General features: G+C 33.3%; 2 protein-coding genes across 4 annotated transcripts in view; both read left to right on the forward strand.

Annotated features, from left to right (window-relative positions):
- The window catches only part of LOC108133603 (fibrinogen alpha chain-like), a 204,949-nt gene that overhangs the window by 22,495 nt on the left and 159,728 nt on the right, over positions 1–22,726 (forward strand). The gene's annotated exons all lie outside the window — the stretch shown is intronic.
- Positions 1–22,726, forward strand: part of Mnr (Membrane-bound Notch regulator) — a 137,157-nt gene that overhangs the window by 4,358 nt on the left and 110,073 nt on the right. The gene's annotated exons all lie outside the window — the stretch shown is intronic.

Here is a 22,726-nt window from a genome sequence, read left to right on the forward strand (position 1 = left end):
TAAAATTTTTTTTTTAAGCTCTGAGAAGCTAAGTTTCTAAACCTACAATTTTTTTAAATTATAAAAGCAAAGATTTATTTTGAAATTTGTAATATGTAAAATTTTTAAAAATAATGAAAGTTTAGAATTTGAAAACTGTGAATGTGATTTGTGAATTTTTTAAATGTTAAATTTCGAAAAATGACTATATTATTTTGAGATTTCTCTTAATATTTCTTTTGCTTTAATAATAAGAAATTTAAATAAAAATGTTAGAGAAATAAACCCTAAGTTTTATTTATCAAAAAAACAGAGGGGAAAAAAAATAGAAAATGCCTAAATATAACGAGAAGTTTGAACTTTTAAGCTAAAGCCATGAAAGAATTGAAAATTCCTTTTCAAAAAGAAATAACTACTTCCATTGAATAAAAAAACTTAAAACTTCTGCTACGAATACTTATATTAGAAAAACGATGATAAAATTTTTAAAAATTCCTAGAAAAAAGCTTAATGAAAAGTGGCAGTAAAACTTAAGTGGCAATAAGTGGCAAAAGATATTTAAATAATAATTCAAAAATGTTAAAAAATTATTATTAAGCGGAAACATTAAAAAAAAGGAAAAAGCTTAAATTTAATGACAAGTTTGAACTTCAAAGCTGAAACAAGAAAAAAAGCAATAAAATTTTGTTTATGAATTTTTTTTAACGAAAAAATATAAAAACTTCAACTTTGTATTTTTAACAAAAAAAATTTTAATATTAAAAAAATTTGCTAAAAAATGCTGCGAAGTGCTATGGAAATACTTTAAAATTAATAGAAACTTTGAGAAGGGAAAGTTAATTATTCAAAAATTTAAAACAAAAGAAAGGAATTAATTTGAAGGGCTTTAAGGAAGTAAAAAACCTAAAAGGTCTTTAAAAAAAAGGTAAAAAAACATGAAAAAAGTTGTAGAAAACTTAAAAAAATTAATGAAAAGTTGGAACTTTAAAGCTAATGAAGAAATTACAATAAAAATGCGCAAGATTGCTTTAATAAATCTCAATTTTCAATTCTTCAGAAGTTCTTCACCTTTGAATTATAATTTTAAAAATAATTTTTTTTCTTATAAATAATTAAAAAAATTAAAAAAAAGCCACCTGCTAATGACTTGTATTTAATTGCAAAGGCCAACCCAATAGGAATGATCAAAGTTGAGTGTTCTACTTAGTTGGGCAATTTCCTTGGCGGTTTTTGTTTGTTTCTGTTTCTGTTGTTGTTGTTCTTGTTGCTTGGGTATACAATTTTTTGTTGTTGTGTTTTAGGCCGAATGTCATGTAAGGAACGTCATCTAATATATACATACATGGCTAATAATGCCTTTTCTTACGCCTCCGAAAGTGAAGGGGATTCCCGCTAAGAGCAGGTCTCCCATTCCATAAACATTTTCTTATTCTAAAATTTTTTTTTTTTTGCATTGCCTTGCATGTCGCGTCTTGTTCGGCGAACTATAAACATTAAATAACAATAATAAACAAGAACAGCAAAAGCAACAAAAACAACAACAACAACAACAACAGCAACAAGAGAACCAAAAGCTGAAAGTTGAAGCAGTTTGTCTAAGTGGCTTGGGGCTTTTGTCAAAGCATATAAAATATAATACAATAGAAAGTATATAGAAGCCAACAGCAACAACAGCAACAACAACAACTACAATAATAATAATAATAATAACAACAACAACAAACAAGAAACAACAACCAACAACAACAATGGCAACGAGTACGTCGCAGTTGTTGGCTCCAAAACACGCAACAGTCCGTCAGAATAAAGTCAGCCATGCCCACCATCGTTAGAGCCCTTTTTTTTCGCATATACCCCCCCAAACCCCCCAACCCCTTGCTCCCTTTTTGCCACCCCCCCACCCCGGACTTTGGCATCGCGTGTTCCGGGGCCCCCAGCATGAAGGACCTACCAGAGCAGAGGGGCTAGCCAGCCAGCCAGCCAGCGACTTCAAACAGCGAAGGCTCCAAAGCCCAATCTCCGATTTACACTGCAAAAAAATCATGGAGGAATATATTTAAAAATATTGGTTCTTCTTTTAAAGATTTTTAAAGAGATTTTTAGGGGATTTTTAACTTTAAAAAATATTTAATCTTGAAAAAAGAAATCTCCTTAAATATTCAATTTTTTCCAATTTTTTTACTTTCTTAAACTTTATGCCACACAAATAAATCAAAATTTATTTCCACCATCCCCAATAATTTCCCCCAGTGTATGGCACAAACACTTGTATTTATAAGCCTATGCCCCCCCCCTCTCTAATAATATATATATACCCATAGAGTACAAATTTTTCTATAACAAAATTTTCTATATATTTTTTTTGTTTTATTCTTTATGGTTTTTTGTTTTTTATTTTTTGTTGTTGTTTTTGTATATTTTTCAACTGCCACCGCTGTGAAACGCTCCCGTTACCATATAACGTATACGTCCCGTTGCCGTTCATCGTCGATCCCGTGTCCGCTACTTGTAACCGGAGAGTAGGTCAGGTCAGTATATGTTACTATTTAGTCATAAGATGGAGGGGATGGGGATGGGCTTTATGGTTTCTAGTATTTCTATTTTTTCGAGTAAGCTCCCCCTCTGCGTGTGTGTGGCGAGCTTATTAATTTACTGCGACTTTTGTTTCGCTGCATTTCTTAAAAGGGGGGGGGGGGACTCTACTCTAATGGGCTCTCATCGTGGTTGCCGACAAATCAATCAGGAGGGAAACTCCAAATGAAGGAAGGCACTAAGGAAATGCTTTAAATCAACTTTGTTGGGGGGTTTCTGGAGGTGTTTTGTTTTTGGGTTTGGGCTTATGTGGTATTAGTTGTGGGTTTTTGGTGATTGAAGGGATTTGAAGTTTTGAAGTTTATATCTTTGTGTTTTTGGAGAAAATATTAATATTTAATATTTACATAATTTGGTAGGTATTTGAAGAGGTTCTTTATTGGTTATAAAACCCAAACTATCTCTTACTTCTTAAACTTTCCCTAAAAATAAACTTTAACTTTTTTTTGTTGGTTGAAAAACATGCATATTTTTATTAACAATCTCTTCACGCATAGAAGCCATTTATCAAAGTCAGCTACGAAACTAACATAGAACCGATTTCAATTAGTCCACCAACGCTATCGATCAAAATCAATTAAATGCTCGAGAAGCAGCCTGTTCGAGAATTATTTCGCTATTTATGCAAAAAACGAGTTGGCAAAAGTTGTGCGTAGACGAAAAACTAAACGCACAACTTTTCGCAACAAATAATTTCTCTGAAGCTAAGTTATATTCGATTATCCAGTAGAGCTCTGGGGCGTGGGTGGTAGCTGAAAGTTTGTTATTGATTCCAACAATTAGCAGCGATTGAAAGTTATATGAAGGTTTTCTTTTCTTTTATTTTAATAATGGAGAGACTTTCATAAAAATTGCTAAAAAATATATGAAGCATCTTAGAAGAAAAAAAGCAAAAATTAAAGCCAAAATACTGACAACTAAGAACCGAGAGGAGAAGGCCAACAACAAAGGCCCAAAGCGCACTTTTGGTTGCTGCGACTGTCAAGCCAAATGCACAGAGACAAAGGCTAAAATAGTGAAAAATAGTGGTGATCAGGGGGTAGCGGGTGGAAAGGGGTCAAGCGGTGTGGTCGGGGGATGGGAGAAGGTCCAGGGATAGTGGACCAGCTGAGGTGGAAATGTTGCCGGCCATGTTGCATGTCCTGTTTGAAAATCTGAAGCTAAAGGGGCAGCTGAGAGTCGACTTTTGAATATCTTTTTTGGAAAGATATTTTAAAGATTTTTAATAACTTAAAAAAATGTATAAAAAATTAACTGATTAAAGTTGAAAAATATAATAAGAAACTTGGTTTTTAATAAAGTTTTAATAAAAAGAACCTATCAAGGTTTTTGTTTCTAAAAACTATAATGACTTGGCTGGATAGTTAAACTTTTATGTGGTTGAGTTTATAAAAATAATTATGTTTATTTTTTTGAGAATTTAAGAGGAGAATGGCAATGAGTTGATGGCCAAATGAAGGTTAACATTCCATTTAATAAAAAATTTAAGAAAAAATTAAATTAAGGCAAATATTTAAACTTTAATGATTGAATCATAAAAAGGCATATTTAAGGGGACCCCCCCCCCCCCATTCTCGGTTTCAAAAAATCAATTTTTTTTTAAATTTTATTCGAACTTATAACTATTCAAGAATGTTCCTTTACAATTTCAAGTGAAAATTTCAAAAACTCTTGAAGATATAGCCGATTTAGGCGACGGCCAGAGCCGTCTCAAAACTTTAAACGCGTTACTTCTAATTGATTTATATTTTCTTACATTAATTAATATAATATTTATTGTAATATTTCTCCCAAAGTATAAACTTGTCTTAGTCACACGACTACCACTTGCTACCCTAACCCCCGACCTCCTTTTGTTTTTGGCCACACAGTGGCGGCAATGGCAGCAGCAACGGCAACGGCATTTGCGGTCTCTGGGCCAAAAACAACATTTGGTAACAATGCGCTGCAATATTTTCAAGGTCCCCGAACTGCGGCAGGAGTAAATCATAAGCAAGGAGACAAAAATGGCAAGAGAAGCACAAAAAAAAAAGACAAAAAGATGCCAAAGAAAAGGACAAAGAAGCTGCATCTGCAGCAAAAAAAAAAAAAGAAAAAACCAAAAACGGGACAAAATCCACAAAAGGGCTAAGGACACATCTTGTGGTCGGCTGAACCCCAAGGCCCAAGGAAACAAGGATTTCCGAACCGAAAACCCGAAAACTAAATCAAAGCAAAAGTCTGGCAAATTAAATAATCAAAAACAATTGCTGAAGTGAGCTTCTAGATTCTGGATTCTGGTTTCTGGATTCTTGAAGAAGAAATACAATTGGATTACGTGTAGATTGGTTAAGATGAGCCAACGACAAAGGCAGGGACAGTATACGCACAGGGCCATATACATACGTATATATATATATTTATTTTTATACATACTATATAGATAGATGAAGATTAGAAAAAGAGAGAGATGACCCGAAAGGTTATCGCTGTATCAGCACTTGGGTGACCAGTCTCGTCGTTTTCCGCTCATTTTGTTGAGACTATATACTATACAATGACTAATATATATATATTATTTTTTTTTATACCTCAACCGAGGCCATTAGAGTCGGGGACAGAGATTAGGAAATATGGAATATGGTCCATATTCTATGATTGATGTTTGGAAAATTATTAATAAATGGTTTTGGTTTTGGGAATTTAAAACGCAAAAGCCGAAATAAAATAAATCTAATTACAGGGCTATAGAATATTAAGTATACGACACGTTGCCCTTAAACTTAGCTCGCCTAAGATTTATTTCATTTTCTCTCTCAAAAAAAAAAGTCGTTGCCACAAACGACTAAATAAATATTCCGAGAATTGTATTTTCTGTCATTTACTGACAGAACAATATTTGTTCATCATAAGCTATTTGCTTTCAATTTTTCTGCCCACGGGATTACATTTAAATATTTTATAAACGACACACGACACAGTGGCCCAAAAAAATAGAAAAAAAAAAAAAATAAATACAATCAAGTGGAAGAGGGCGGTTGGAATTTGAGTAGATTTGATGCTTGACTTTTCATTTGCCATTCGAGTTGATTTTGTGGCGGGGGAGTAAGGTGAATAGGTAATCGACTAGGTTATTACCCAGTAAAGTAAAGTCGATACTGATACTGATAGTTAGTATAGTCACCATTTATTTTGGGAGATTATGTGATACACGGTACTGGGCTCTTGAAAGAATAGGAGATAAAGAAGAATAGGATAGAAGGGATAGATAAATAAATGCTAGACTAGGTGATTACCCAGTTGATATACATTTTTAAATCCTATGAGATTTGGATAGTTAGAAAATAAAATAACTACTGGTTGAATGGTTTCAATTTTACTTTGTATGACTCTTTTTAATTTGAGTTTTTAATAAGAAATACAAATAGACCTACTGATACCCTGTACTTTGTTTTGGCAAAAGGAGATAGGACTAAGATGGGACAAGAAGAATAATTACAAGCCGGTTTGAATAAATAACAGTTTTTATTTCTAAGTATTTGGTTACATATTCACTTGTTTTATGATTTTCAATTTGAATTTGTGATTTGCAGACCATGTACTATGTATGTATAGTACTTAGTATGTGATACTTAGTACTAGAAATAATTGTCAAACTTTCTGAGAATCTTATAATAGATAGAAGTTTTCAACCCTGTAGTTGTAGTGTTTTTTAAGATTTTTAATAATCCGATAGGAAAAATAATGGTAGATTATTACTGGTCTTTGGTTATATTCCCCTATTTTTGTGTCTTATGTTTTGAATTTGCGGTTTGAAATTAAATGAGACTATGTGATACCCGGTACTGGACATTTTTCAAAGTATTTAAGACTCTTGAAGATAGAAGTGGGGAATACTAATAGTTCCTGGGTATAAATACCAAACTATATAAATATTAGTTTTTAGTTTTCAGTCAAAGACCTAAGATATTAACTTGACTTAATTTAGTAAATTTTTATTTTCTTAAATAAATAAAAATAATTAATATAGTAATTAGTAATTTTAATAAATATTGTGACGAGATACCCAGTACTTGATATTTAATTGCAAGACTCTGGCTGTAACATCCAGCAGAGCATCCCCTTCCTCTAGCAGAGCATGCCCTTCCATCCCCCGATTACCAGGTATCATTGATTGTAAAAAAAAAAAGTCCAGAGAGAGGGAGAAGTTTTTCAATTTTTGAGTGGCCTCATCTTAATCGCTTCGTACAATCGCCAGTCAATGCTGCTGTTTGTTCACAAATCTGTGAAATTTGAAATTGACGAGACGAGACGAGACGAGGTGGGTCGGAGCGGCGAGGGGGGCTAGAAAGCCAAATTAAAAACGAGGGCACAAGCCGGAGGAATGGGGACCGGAAGTGTAAGACAGACAGGAAACAGTCACAGCAATGGCAGCACAAGTAACGGAATCTGAATGAAATTGAAGTCGTCTGTTGGTCTTTTTTTCTATTTTTTTTATTCGAATGATTTTCTTTTCAAAAACCCGACGTTAACCTTGAAATGCTCTTTCTGCTACTTTCGGTGGCAATTGCTGCCAACTTTATAAACGGATGTGACAATTGAATTGTCAGCGAAGTCCGAAAAAGACACAAAAAAAAAAAAAAACGCATCTGCAAAGCATTGGCCAAGAATTCAGTTTTTCAGTTTTCTGATTTTAGATTTCAGTTTTCCGTTTTCCGTTTCTGGCTTTCGGCTTGCGACTCTCGACTTTCCAGTTTCAACTTCAAACTTTGGCTGTGACTGTGGCTGTGGAGAGCAGCTCAGCCCCAGCAGCTTACTGGCGGCGAAATTTGTCATGTCATCTGGTTGGATTTGATTCTTAGCCGGATTGGATTGCAGTCCGGCCAAGGGCTTAGGGGGTCTATGAAGACAGAGAGAGAAATTGGGGGTTACTATAGTTGAAGTTTGAGATTTCTGTTGGGGAACTAGGAGTTGCTTTCAGTCGCAGTTCTTGCCTAGATTTAAATCTTTAGGTTATTTGGTTTGGAATACTTAAGAGATACATATATAGCTTTGCTACTTATGATTAGGAATAACTTAAAAGATACTATACATCATGTTACTTTTAATATACTTGGATATATCATATTATTGGTCTTTCTGTTTTGAAATACTTTAACGACTTAATAAAAAATCGATAATATGAAGATCTATTACCTTCTTTCATAAAAAATCTTTATAGATTTATATTAAAAGATCTTTTACTTTTCTAAAATTTGGTTCAAATACTTAAAAGATCTTTAATATTTCTAAGATCTAAGATGTATCATATTTGAAAGGGTCTGGTTCAGAATAGAATCTGGTTAGATTCTAGAAAGAGGCACAATTCTAAGGAATATAAAAAAAGAAAAGAAGAAATATTAAAAGAAGTATAATTTTGCATACTTTTTGTTTAGAAATATTTTAAGGTATATCCAAATATAATTTTTAAAACTCCTCATATACTCCTCCCAATAAATACCATCTAAATGACAATAAATATTAAATATATTAAATATTATCTATCTACATTAGGCTTTCCTTTCTTCAGTTCTCTTCAAGTTCATATTGTGTACTTGTTGTTTCGAATTTTTAAAAAATCGGACATATTTTAGTATAATTTTTATATCTTCGTTTTCGGAATTTTATAAAAAAGATCTATAATTTTCTATACTCTCCTTTAGGGAATACTTTAGTGTACCATACCTTTGAAATACTTAATAATCAAATTTTACATTTCACCTACATTTCATACTTTAGAGACCTATGATTCCCACAAGATCTCTGATATTCTATGTATTTTATTTAAGAACCTATGTTTTTCTGCCAGTGTATAAAACCCCCAGAAAAGTACCAGTACCAGTACCACAACCAGACCCTGTCGCATTTGCCTTTTTCAATTTGATTCGTTTACGGATATCGCAAACACTGGTCAGTAAATAGTAGTAGCAGTAACAGTTACAGTTCACTACTGCGATGGACTGTCGATAGTATTCGCATTAGAACCGACTCCTTGGCTACTTGTGGGTTAAGCCTGAGGGTGGGGTTAATGTAAGCTCCCAGATAACATGGAAGATATTGTCTGTTTGTGTTGATTTGTTTGGTTCTCTGTTTCTCTTGTTTGTTTGCTGTCGCAAATGGACACAAGAAGTGTGAGATTTTTTTTGTTTTGTAAATATTTTTAAAGAACTTTTCTCTCAAAAAACAATTATTTAACGCTTTTTGGGGAATTGCAAGAGCAACGCCTGAGGTGTTTTTATTTTTGCATCTTGAACTTTTTTATGAATGCACTGCAATGGCATTCCTTGGGGAAGGAGTTGTTGCCGGGGGGACACAAAATATTTGACATATTTTATGAAGCTTTTAGGTAAATGGACTGAGGCTTTATATGTACAAAAAAGTGTTTATATCAAGTCTTTCCAAGTGTTTTTCTTTCACTATTTTTTTTATTTTATTAAAATTTGTTTTTCAATTTTCATAATTTTCGTTTTGTATCTTGGGGGCTCTATTAATTTTTCATTAACCTGAAAGTACACTAGGTTTGTGGTTCAATGATCTGTGAGATTTTGTTCGCTTACGAGTCTGGGTTTTGGGTGCATTTCAATAAGTAAAGTCATAAATATTTTATTACAATTTCGCACATACATATACGCCGTAGCATGTGGCATGCAGCATGTGGCATGAGTGTGTGTGTGTGTCGGTGTGTATATAATTCCCTAGAGTTGGAAATTTGAGAACTTATGCGAATTTCTCACGAATCGCTTTTGGGGAACTTTTTGATTTTTTTCCACAAAAAAAATACAAAAATTTGTTATTGCAATTTTAGCTGCAACCGTGGCAGGATTGCTCCTTTTGCTTGGTGTTTCTGCTTCTTCTTCTTCTTCTGTGGCTCACTCATGTCTCGCGGTTTTTGTGGCGCCCTTGAGACAGGACCACCACCCATCCACTCCTCCTCCTTCCAGCCATGTGGGCGGAAAGGAAAACGTTTTCCATCGTCCTGCGGTGGGTGGGGGAAAAATTAAAAGAACATAAAACGATGCAACGTGAGAGGGGCAGGGGGAGAGGGAGAGGGGCGAAATCCTGTCTAGCAAGGAGGATATTGCGGTAATGTTTTCCATAAATATTAAGTCATTTGCCAGCTCGCTTTGCATTCAGCAGGGCATAAATCAAATCAAATCAAGACGAGTCAACACGAGACGGCAAAAAGGATCAGGACTAGGGTTAGGGATAGGGATGGGGATAGGGATGGGGATAGGAAGGGGTGTAAGCCAAAGAAGGCAATCTTGTGTGGGCACGATTGGGGGGTACACACATGCCAAGTACACAAAAACACACACTTACAGTATGTGTAATAAAACACCCCCCGAAAACAAACTCCAAGTCGGCAATAAAGCCAAGGAACTCGATTCTAAATGGCGGTTTGCAGGCTAAGCGGCTGTTTAATTGCAAATTAATTGCGAAATGTTTCTCAAGGTCTAAGGAGTCTTAAAAAAATATTAAATAAATTAACTTTGGTTAGTTATTTTAGTTAGTTTTTTTAAGAAAAGTAACTAATGACAAGAGGGGATTATGTTTTGGATTAGTCTTTGAAAAGGAGTTTCCAGGAATAATTGAAAAACTTTGTATGTTTTTCTTCAAAAGTACTTTATTTTATCTAAAAAAAAGTTTCAAATTATTTTGGTAATTTTTTAATAAATTAAATCTTAAAAGACTTGAATAAAAAAGAAACTTGAATAGATACTTGAATAGAAAGATAAAAGACATGAATTAGATATATAGGGAGAATAGAATAGATACCATGCCAACTAAATAAGATTCTAGTTTAGAGATTTTATTCAAAAATAATCTTTAAGAAACCTCTTGCAAGAAATCACAAAATATAATCTGTAGGCTAGTAGGTAGTATTATGTAGATGACTTTTCACCTCTTGAGACTATAAAGGTGACCATAAAAAGGATATAAATGGTTATGTATATAACCACATAATATACTACATAGTCTAAAAGCTCTTATATGTTGTAGGGAACTTTGTAAAAAAGCAATAATTTTAGCAACAAATCTAAGAACCAAAAAAAAACGTCCAACAACCAGAAAACCCTCTTAGAAGAACTCGAAAAACAACAATCTATGGGTAGGTGACTATTTAGGTGACTTTGTCACCCTTTTGACTTTACCATTTCTCCCCCTCTCCCTAAATTAGCTACCAAATAAGCTCTTTTTCATATTAAATTTATGATTTAATTAAAAAAAGAAGGCCGGAAGAGCAGCTGCCGTTACCAATCTCTCTCGCACAAAAGAACCAAATTGAAAAGGCCACTTTGATTTATGAAAATTACGAGCCAAACTTTAGAGGCCGACCGTCGGCATTCATTCAACGTTTCCCGGCTCACACCTTTTAATTTTCCTCAAAAAAAAAATAAGAAAATTTATAAAAAAAAAAACATGAAAACTTTGTCAGAAGGGGAATGAATTTAATTTTTTTTCCAAAGTGGCCTGGCCCAGCGTCTGAGTTGTAGGACGTCCATTGTTAATCGTTCTCATAAATAAATCTATGGGATTTATAAAATTTATACATATTTTTCCGGTTTTCCATTCACAATTCGGTTCGACGATTGAGTAAAATATTTGAATTATATTTCCGAGAGGTGGAGGTGGCGGCAGCGGAGGCGGAAAAATACTTTCCCTTTCCCCAAGTTTTTCTTTTTTTTTTGACATTTTGGGGGTTTATTTTTTTTGGGATCAGAGGTCGCACATTTACACGTCATTTACACTTTAACAGCTTAGCGCCTATATAGAAAAAAAAATGAGAAAATTTTTAGGGAGGATGGAAGAGCGGGGCGGTGGAAACAAATTGATGTCGCTGATGATGCTGATTATGCGCGTCTCCTCTTGCCGGATTCCTTTGGGTTATTAAACTTTATTGTTGTTGGGGATTATATACATATATATGTATATGTATATTTTTTTTTTTGGGGATGGGACTCTATTGAGGAAGAGAGTGCTGTGGCAGAAGAAGCTTTTCCATTTTCCGCCCTGCGGTTTATCAGCTCGATGCAAATCGCAAATCATTTATTATGGAATATACACAAAATTTGATGTATTTAATATGCCAAGCATACAATGCTGTATCGATTGAGTGGAAGAGATGGATAAGGTATAGATTATGGGATCTATACGATTATATGGTTGAGGGATTTAAAAAAAAATTTTAATTTTTATAAAAAGAAGTAATAATTTAGGGGTTATTATAGACATGGTACCATAACTATAAGGTTATAATCTGTGAGGTTATCAAAATGACTGGTTTTGAGTGAAACAGTGTTTGGTAAGAGATGTGTTGTTAACCCCTAAACGGTGACTAGGGTTTGAATCCGCCTCTTATAATAAAAAAAAAAATACTATCTTCTTAATTGTTATTCATTTCTTTCATTAATTTAATTTTATTTTTTAATCTTTGTTACCCCACAGCTTGTAATGGGGCTCCACTTTCATTCATACATTTTATTCCTAAAATCAGCGTATTAATCAGCGTACATTTTAAAAAGACATTTTATCTTAAATACAATAAGGGTTAAATATATTTAAGACCTCGTCGGCAAGCCACTTTATGCTTTACAACACTAGATGCACATATGTTTTAAACCTTGTACAATGTACATATATCGTTTCAAGAAATCATTTTTTTTAGACACAATAAAGGTTAAATATATCATTTTATGCTTTACAACACTAAAATAGCGCTAACTGACTAAAAATCGAACGAAACGAGAACCACTAGACTACTATTATAGTTATGGTATCATGATTATTAGTACATACCCTTTTAAGCTAATACAAAAAAAGCATATAAAGGTTTCACCCAGTAAAGGTTAAATATATCACTTTATGGTTTACAACACTGGATTATAAAAGTGGAAGACAATGTCTAAATGATTAAAGAAACATACTCTTTATAGCTAACACATCTCCAAAAAAAGAATAATTTTTGTACACCCATTTAAGTTTAAATATATTCTTACCCAAATAAGTATAACACATGACTTAGTGCTTTGCAACACTGGATGCATAAGTACCTACTCTTTACAGCTAATATTATCCCCCCAACTGAGTATTATTATTCATGTTTATTGGAAAAGTAAATCTAGTGGAAAAACGTGTGTTGTTGAGAACTAATGACGATGATTGAACAAACTGCATGAAAATTTATCATAAATCAGTCAATGACGGGGGGCTGGAGGGCCAGCCTGGGGAATAAATGGAGGAATGGGCTTCAAAGTTGACAAATGATATTTTCACAGACGGTGCTGCAGCGTGTTAAGCCACAATTGAGCATAAATTTATATTTAATTATGAATAAATTTTCTGCAAGCACATTAAGTTTCGCATTTGCAGCCCATTAAAAATATAAAGGGAGAGCTGGGGAAGAATCGCCAAAAAATTGAAAACCAAAATTAAATATACCCTTTAAAACTCGGAAAATCAGAGTTGAGGGAAAAAAAAAAATAAACGGAATTAATTGTGCGGAATAAATTGAATTTAAAAAAAGTAAATTAATTAGTTAAATGCGCAGTAAGCAGTTTAAATTCTTCAAAAAAAGTTTAAATCCAAGAATACCCTGTAATAAACAATTTATTTAACTTTTATTCTTTACCATTTCTTTTAAATAAATTTTGCTTTTTTAATATTTTATAGTACTATTTTATTTTAACCTTAAAGCCTTTGGTATATACCCTCAGTTGTTGTTCTGTTTCACAATGGCTTTATACAATGGCCGTAATGATGAGCCCCTCCATGCCCCCAGGCCGCCATTCAGACTCGGACAGTAAATCAAGAGATAAATATTCACCCGCACTCACATTCACACACACAACCATGTCCCGGCAAACACATAGCCATAAATATGGACAATAGGGTGGCCTATGATGGCACTCGAAAAATTTACAAATTTTAAAAGTGGAGGAAAAATATGGGTAGGACTTGTAGAACTCATAGTTATAGGAAATATTGAAAGTGGGAATCATAAGATAAAAAATATTAATGTTTTAGTTAGGGTTTTTTTCGAAATTTTTCTTTGAAAAGTTTAAAAAAAAAGGTAGATATTTTTGTACAGATGTTAAATATATTTTTTGAAATGAATTTCATAATTTTTAATTTTTTTTATAACTATTTTTCATTGAAAAGTAAGAAAAAAGCAAAAAAAATATAAAGTTACCATAAAAGCGGGGGTTGAACCTCAACTTTATTTTTGCAGAGAAATTAAAAATATATATTTTTGGAAAAATAATGTATAATTTTATAGAATTATGTAATATATTAATTTATTTAATATTTAATATTTAATATTAAATATTTATAAGCGGGAGTCGAACCCCAGACTTGATTTTTAAGAAGATAGACTTTTTCACAAGCAAGAGGTCTATGTTTTCTTAACTTCTTCTCTAAAGGCTCTTAATTATTAGTGAAAATTTAAGCTTTAATAATTAAGAGACACCCTAGTGTATTTAATATATTAAAATATATTCATATATACATATACATATATATATATGTATATACAAACACGTACAATATGAATATCGAGGTGCATTTCCCTTTGGTGAGTTCACAATTCGTTAAATGCACTGCAAAATTTATTTATGATGCAACAGCAGGCGGCAAATAATAAACGACTTGGCTGAGGTCAGAGGTCGGTTTTCCCCAGAGCTCCTCCCCGCTGTGTTGCGCTGCTGTAAAGGAGTACGATGAGGTAGTGGAGGATAAAAGCCGCGACTGCGTCAGCAATTCAACTTTGACAGCCAACAGGGAAATTTTCGAAGAGGGGAATGGTTGTGGATCGAAATGGTTTCCCATTGAGTCGCATTTAATTGCTCATCAAAATTAACTTTAATTTTGTTTTAATTGCTAAACACGATTTGGGTTTATTTTTAGGATAATAAACAACAACAAAAGCAAACCATCATTCATCTAACCATCCATCCAATGATTATAATTATTTAGTTTTTGTGAAATGAGAGAAGCCATTGAGGCATCCAATATATGCAACAATTGTTTGTTGTTTTCTATTTTATTTTAGGGGTTTTTTTTTTTGGTTTTTAGAGAATAAATCAATGAAATTTGATGATGATGATGATGACGATGATGGGTCATCTGTCAGGCAATTTGACAATGTCAACTGGGTGATATTAATTCGGAATATCCATAGTATGTATTTGTGGATGAATGTTTGTGAAATATTAGCCATAAGCTGGGTTTAAACGATTGACTTTTGAAATGGGCTAATTATAGTTTGAATAAAGGATTTTTAATAGCTTGGAAAGGTAAGTGGGGAAGCGGTTTTGAGATTAAAGAAGAGATTTTAAGCTTTAAGAAGAGGTGCTAAGGTTTACGAAGTGGTAGTAAAGAGTATTTAAAGGAAATATTACATAATTACTATAGAATACAGCAGAATACCATAAAAAAACATATCTAGATCATTTATTAAAGGGTTTTAATTATTTTTGATGGTAATTGGATAAGTGGTTAAAATTTGTTTAAGTTTTTAAGACTATAGAGAAGTATACTATAGAATATTATACCATAGAATACCTCAAAATACTCATATTTAAATAAGAAAAGTCCCAACCTTGAAAAACATCTTCAGACTCCATGATAAATTCTTTTAATCAAAATGTCATAATTTATCAAAGAATTTTTAATGGCTTTTGTTACTAATTGGTTTAATATTTTCAGTTTTAAAGAATAAGGTGTAATTCTTAAAGAGTATTTAAACAGAATATTTTAGAACAACTATCCCGCCTAGGAAACCAAAACACAAATAAAAAATTCCCTAAAAATACTTTCCGAAAACCCCACCTCAAAAGCCTTTTAATCCGAATTTGATCTTTTCTAAACACAAATGAATAAGAAAAAATGGAATATTTCCATCTAGATTTGAACATTTTTTTAAAAACCGAATCAAGCAAAGAGTAGAGAAAGGCACTTTTCAAAAAGGCTTTTAGCAGAATTGGCCTGAAAATGTACATACCTATGTATGTATGTGTTTGTGGGTTGTTTTTGGGGGAAAAAGCATTCTGTTTGCTGAATTCCAAATACCGAATGTCTCCAAACCGAATTCGGGCCTGGTTTTCTCTGGAAAATTATGCAAAAATTTTGTATCCCCCAAAAAAGTAGAGGGAAGATCAGCATTGGAGAACATACATGTATTATTGTTGTTGTTGTTGTTGGAGGCTTTTAAACAATTTGCCCTATATATGAGTATATGTCTGTGTGTGTTGGGAAATGGTAGGAAAATGGTAAATGCTAAATGGAGGAAATGTTGATGGAGGAAGGGGGGACGAGAAAGCAAGCCGAGCCGGTTGCCGGGTTTGTTTTTAGCCACATGACACATGGCGGGCATAAATCTTGCATGCGGCGTATGGCAAATGAATGCGCCAATAACTCAATAAAAGAAACAAAAAAAAAAGAAAAAAAAAACAAACAAACAAATGACATAAAAAAAATAAAAGAAAAAAACAATAAGAGCCAACACAGAAAAAAAAAGACAAAATGGAGTGAAAAAAGATGGTGGAGAGAGAGAACCAACATGGCGCTGCCACTGCTGGTGCTGATGCTGCATGCTGCAGCTGCCACTTCCGGCGGCCATCGCTGGCTGTCTGACAATTGACTTCCGTTTTAAATTTTGCACAACTTCCTGCATCAGCTCAAATGACCACAACAGGGCAAATAATAAAAAAAAAAAAACAGGGAAAAATGATGCTGCAAAAATATTGCAGCAACACCACAAAGAATTTTACTGGTTTATAGTTGTGTGTGTCTCTGTGTGTGCGTGTGTCTGTATGTGTGTGTGTTGGTAAAGAAAGCTCTGCTCGTCCTTGACAAAGGTGCCAGCAAATATGACAAAATGGCCGGCAGGCAACTCAATGAGACCGCTCAGGCCAACCAAGTGTACCAACACCACAAAAAAAAAAACAACACCACAAAAAAAAAAAACACAAAGCTTATACTTTTTTTTAAAGAAAATGTATGCCACCAAAAAAATAAAGAGAAAAGATAATGTTTATACCTTATGACTTTTAGTAATACCTCTTGAATGGGAAAAACTAAGAGATGGTTTGGTTGGATAGTTACAATGCTAGGCAATAGATAGGTAGATAGATAGGTTTAGGTAATTCGTAATAGATTGGTTCAAATATTGCTTGAAAAAAGTTAATATCTCAAATAAATAAATATCTCAAATTGCAATAATTAAAAATACTTTGGGGAATATATCTAGGATTAATAGTATAGTGTTTTTTGTATCAAAGTTTTCTTATATTAATATTAAATAGTTTATTCATTTCAAATAGTATAGTATTTTTTTTATTATAATATTGAAGTTAGTATCTAGTATATTTCTAGAACTATGAGACATAGGCTCAGGATGTAAAGCTTGAATTGGAACCTCTGTTTAGAGAGTAAATATTATTTTATCTGTATTTTTGGGCCTTTGGAAATTGGCGCCCGAAAAATAACTCAGAATGGTTTTCTTCCATAGTATCATAAATATTTATAATATTATGAGATATTTTGGACTTTTCTTTACCTTTAAGCTAAAAAAAGAAAGCCATAAACTAACACAGTTTTAGATAGAGATACGATTATAGAAACAGACATAAATAAAGATGCATATGGATGTAAGGGATACAGATATAGTCTCAGATTAGATTTCAATTTTTAGATTTAATAAAAATAGTGTTTTTATTTAATATAACTCATATTAGTGAGTTTTTAATATTTAACTGTGAATAATTTTATGTCAAATGTTAATTTAATAAATATGAAAGGACTATTTAATTGAAAAAGCTAATTCTCTTGTGGATCTAGTGGACTAGCTGAGATGTTTTTTGTATATATCTTTATCTTTCAACCTTTAAAATAATTAATTAACTTATAGAAAATAAAAACAAACAAAAAGTTCCAAAAAATACTAAAAAACACTAAAAAAACTAAAAAACACCAGGTGTTCCCCATTTCGAGCTGCTTCAAGTTTTTCCATATTTTTTTTTTTACAAAATGTTACAAAACTAAAAGAAATAAAAGACTAAAAGAAAAGAAAGACAAAACCACAGACAAAAACAACAACAACAACAACAATAAAATTGCGCGCCAAATGCAAACAATGACAAAACGCCGACAGAGACAGAGGCAGAAAAAGAGGCAGCGACAGAGGCAGAGGCTGAGGCAGCGACAGAGGTCGCCAAGTGTCGACAGACAAACAGAGGCGGCTAGAAAATAGGGTGGAGGAGGGCTAACAAAGCGAGGGGGAGGGAGGGCGGTAGGGAGTCCGAAAGTGGCAAAACAAGTTGCAGCTACCGCCCACCAAAAACTACACCCCTTTTGCTCCAAAAATGAGGTCGGCGCCATATAACATTTTTTTTTTCTTTCTTTCTCTGTTTTGTTTTCGGGGATTTTTTCATTTTTTTAAATTTTATTTGCACTCGCTCCACTTGAAATACATTGTACTGCCAGTGCCACCGTTACCGTCACCGTCACCATCACCAGCACCGCTGACCCCTGACCCCTGTGGAACCAAAAAAAAAAAAAAAATACTCAGCTCAGCTCTGTTTCGGATTGGAAAATTGTGTCAACCAAAATAGAAAAGAAAAAGAAAAACTGGGAGATCTGCTCCTTTTGCAGCATCTGTCTCTCCAGGAAGCCAAAAATGCAGAAAGACTAATATGTGCTTGGGTTTTTTATTTGGTATTTCTTTGGTTTACAAAAAAAAACAAGACCTATAGGAGAGATGACCTATAAGAGGGGTCTGAAAAGTAATAGAATAGCTTTTTTTTGGTATAAATATTTATTAGTCTTAAAAAGAATGCTTAGGTCTTTGAGGTCAGGGTTATGAAATATTATTGAGGTTTTTTTATTGTTATATTTTTTCTAGAATTATTTAGTACATTTAGTATTAATAGCCTTTATTTCAAAGATTTTAGTTGGATTTTATGAAAAAAGACAGTGTTTTTTAGTATAATTCTAATTTTTTAGAGTCTGTTAGTGTTATTGAGTAAACTAAGAGTGCGATAGTGTTGTGTAGTTATGTAGAATGGTATTGTTTAGTAGAATAAAGTAAGATAGTGTTGTTTAATAGATTAGAAGCAAATAGTGTTGCATGAAAAATACTACTAATACTTGTAAGAAATACTATTAAAAATAGTTGTAGTTAGTGTTGTACAGTAGATTGTAGTTAGATAGTGTTGTTCAGTAGAGTGAAGGTAGAGAGTGTTGTAGGGTGGGGTGAAGCTAAAAAGTGTTGTAAAGAAATTGAATAAAGAGTTTTTAGCTGAAGGTCTTCGCTGCTATTACTAGTAATAGTATTAATTGTAATTACAACTAACCTTTTAAATAATAATAATAATAATGAATAAGGAGTTTAAAGACGTTTGAGGTTAGAAACACTTATAATGGACTATTTTAATGATTTTTTTTTTCAATTAAAAAATAATAAAGAGAAAAGGAGATAAAAACTAAAACCTCATTGAGTTTAGACACTCTATACCTTATAATCTATATCATTCCATATTTAATACCAGAACTTTCTAAAAGTATTGCTAAGATATGCCATTTAATGCCCATTTAATATTAAATGTTTAATCCCCACTCCAAACGAAAGATAAACTAAAAATCTCTTTTTAAAAAACAAAGAGCACATTTAAATAAAAGTATGTCACACCTTAACCCAATTAGGAAGTTTTCTTTTTTTTTTTTTTGCGCCTCCGACATGCTAACAAATGGCTTTGTTTTGGCCTCATAGGATATCTCAAGTGAACTTCCCTTTGAACTTGCTAACCAGGTGATACATATATGTAATTTATATAGAACTTGTATGGAATTTGTAGAGATATATATGATATATATATGGATGTATAATAAGGTATATGTGTCATTCCAACACACACACTCGGTTGAGGCAGATTTCATTTCATTTTCCACCTGTGAAAAGCCACTTCTAAATGAAATTGCTTGAAACTCGATCTGGTGGTAGACAGAAATGGAAAAACTTTATGGTGACCCCTTTCAGAGGGGCGAAAAAAAAAAAATAGAAAGAGAGGGGGAGAGATGGGACAGCAAAATGAAGAGTAAGAGTGAGAGGAGGAAAATGTACAAGAAAAGTGGGGCAGGGCAGGCCAGGCCAGGCCAGGCAATTGCATCCTGCATCTCCGCTCCAACTGTCCTTCCCCCTTTTTTGTCCTGCCCTCTGATTTATGCTTTGACCTTTTCCGCAGGCAGCGTAAAATTTTTCTCGTTTTTTTGTTTAATTTTTTTTTTCTCTCATTTTTTTTGTTTCTTCCATTTTTGAGCTTAATTAGCGACGTTAGTCGGCAAATGGCATTAGTGGGTTAATTAGGGGGCAAACACACTCACACTCACACACACACACACAGACATCCCTGCATAGAGTTATCAATGTGTGTCAGCACATACCGTTATATCTGGGCCTAATGAGCCTCCAAGGATTAGAAATCCTCAAGGGGGGGGCGGCAGGTCAGTGGGATGGTGTGTGTATGTATTTCTGCGCTTTATTTTTCGCTTTAATTTGATTTTGATTAATTGAAGTGTTGCTTGACAAAATCCAATTAATTAATCTGATTGAGGGAATAGAGAACATAGCACACAGCCTCACACTCATACGTTTGCAAGCACAAAGGAGCCATCAATCTTAATAGAAAAAAATCATAGCCTACTTTTTTGGGGAGGCTGGGCAATTAATTAGCTAGAAGCTTAAAAGGTGGTTTTAGGTTAAAGGAAGTGCTTAAAAATTCTTGAAAAATATCAAAAAATTTAGTTAGATGCTTAAATTATTTTTAAAATGAAGAAATTAGTATTTTTATTCACAAATATTATATATTTCCTTCTCGGACCACACTTAATTACTAAAAAATATTTACAAAACAAATGAAAGCAATTAATGTCCGTGTTTATCATAAAATTTCTCAATATTTTTCATTCATTTAGTTTCCATTACAAAATTGCCAATAAAACTAAATGTGAAAGAAAAACGTTGGCATTGTTTTTAGAAATTTAATTTAAATTTTAAACTAGAATTTGCGGAAAACAATAATAATGAAATGTAAACAGGAGACAGGTGATGAAAAAATATCAAAAGGATTTACGCCTGAACAAGAATGGTATGCGATTACAAAGTATTGGCAGGAATGTTCATATTTTTTTTGTATTCATGTTTTTTGGGCCAAAATACCGAACAAGGCCAACAGAGCTGCTATGGCTATGACTGGTTGGCCAAAAAAAAATTTCACCTGAAAATTCAGCAAGAGAATCCATAACAATGCAGTTTATCAAAACAGATGCAGCAAGGACACACTCTCTCTCTCTACTGGCCATGTGTATGGCCATGTGTATGCGTGTATCCTTGTGTATGCCAAAATATCTGGGTTACATTTCGGTTGCTTCTCCCCCACTCCTGCACCACCTGGCCACTGGGCATTGCCAATAAAATTAAAATATTTTCGACATAAATCAAACTCCAAATTGGGCCAAGCGAAAACAAATGACTTGACAATAAACGACTGCCCCCGACACTTTCTGGGCTGCATTTTCGATATTACTTGCTCTTTTCAGAATATCTATCTCAAAGATGCACTGCTCTGGATAGCTAGATAGGATAAGCTTTTATCTTTTATTTAAAAATGGGTGTTTAATTGAGGGGATTTCAATTTGAGGGGGTACTCAATTTATTCAAAACATTAAAGGTTTTCTTTTTTAATTTCATTTCTTAATTAAAATAAAGGCCAATGGCAGCAAAAAAATTGCATTTCATTGTTGATTTGGATATATCTCTAATAGTTTTGGTCTGGTCTTGGCCAGAGACACTGAGAGAAATAGTTTTGGGAATAAAAATGAAGGTCTTAGGTTGAGAGTTGAATGTTTTTAGGCAAAAAGACTTGAAAAAGTTGAAAAAAATGTTTTAAGTATTTATAAAAAATATTAAAGACAAGATACCTTAAGATTATCAACTTTTTAAATAAGTTTTCTTAGAAACTGTGTTATTTTTAGGACTTGAATGTTTTTTTTTTTTTTAATTCCAAACCCTTAAAACCCTAATATTTCTCAATTTGTTTCTCAGTGTAGTCTATGGCTTTGCGTTTGCTATGCCGGCTATGTCTGTCTGTCCCTGACACCCTGACAGTTGCTGGCGCACTGGAAATTGAAAATTGATATGGCATCGCTTGTTAGCTCCACCCTCTATGCCACCCCCCCCTCCATCACCCTCTCTTGGCTGGATTTTTCCACTTTTGTTGGCTGTTATCGTCAGGCGTCTGTGTCGCGTTTTTAAAACATTACCATGCACTTATAGTCGGAGCATCAGAAGCTCTAAACGAGCGCAAATAGTAATGACAATGCCGCCCGCACAGTGGGCCAAATACCAGTTCAAGTGCCCACTTTTCCTTTATAATGAAATTTAATCCCACAAAGTCTCGATAATTCCTGTGGCCAGAAAATGGATCTGAGGTCGGAACTACTGGCATATCAAATGTGTTGGATTGTGCAACTTGTGGGGAATTGTGGTATAATTAGACGGGGCTAGGTGGGGTTTTAAATTACTAACTAAGTGGGGTGGGGAAGGGGGATATAATTTGTGGAATTATGTACCTAAGGGTTTTAGTTTTTTTTTAAGTTAAACTAAGTGCCTTTAAGTAAGCACTAACTAGACTTATGTCTATAGAGGCTATAGACTATACAAGCTAAGGCATAAGGCTCGGTACCTACGTGGCAGCCTTTCATATTGATGATACCCGGTACTTCTCTTAGCTACTTAGCGCTACTTTTTACTTTCATTATTATTGTTATTTATAAGATAATACCTTAAAATCTATGAAAATTTTATAAACGGCATTAAAAATCTTCAAAATAAATTTAAAAGAAAATATATTAAATGTCTAAATACGAGAAATCGAACTCTTAACCTTTTTTTTTATAATTTTTCTTTCAAAAGTGGTTAGTTTTTTTTTTCTGTCTAGAATTATAATTTCTATAATTCTCCAATTATTTATTTTATTTTTTGCCCCTCCTGGATACCAACTGTAATTAGTGTTGAGTGGTCTCCACTGTACAGTGGCTGCTCTCGAATGCGAACTCTAAACGGCAGCTGCAGTTGCAG

Source organism: Drosophila bipectinata, chromosome XR, assembly GCF_030179905.1.
Source record: "Drosophila bipectinata strain 14024-0381.07 chromosome XR, DbipHiC1v2, whole genome shotgun sequence".
NCBI lineage: Eukaryota > Metazoa > Arthropoda > Insecta > Diptera > Drosophilidae > Drosophila > Drosophila bipectinata.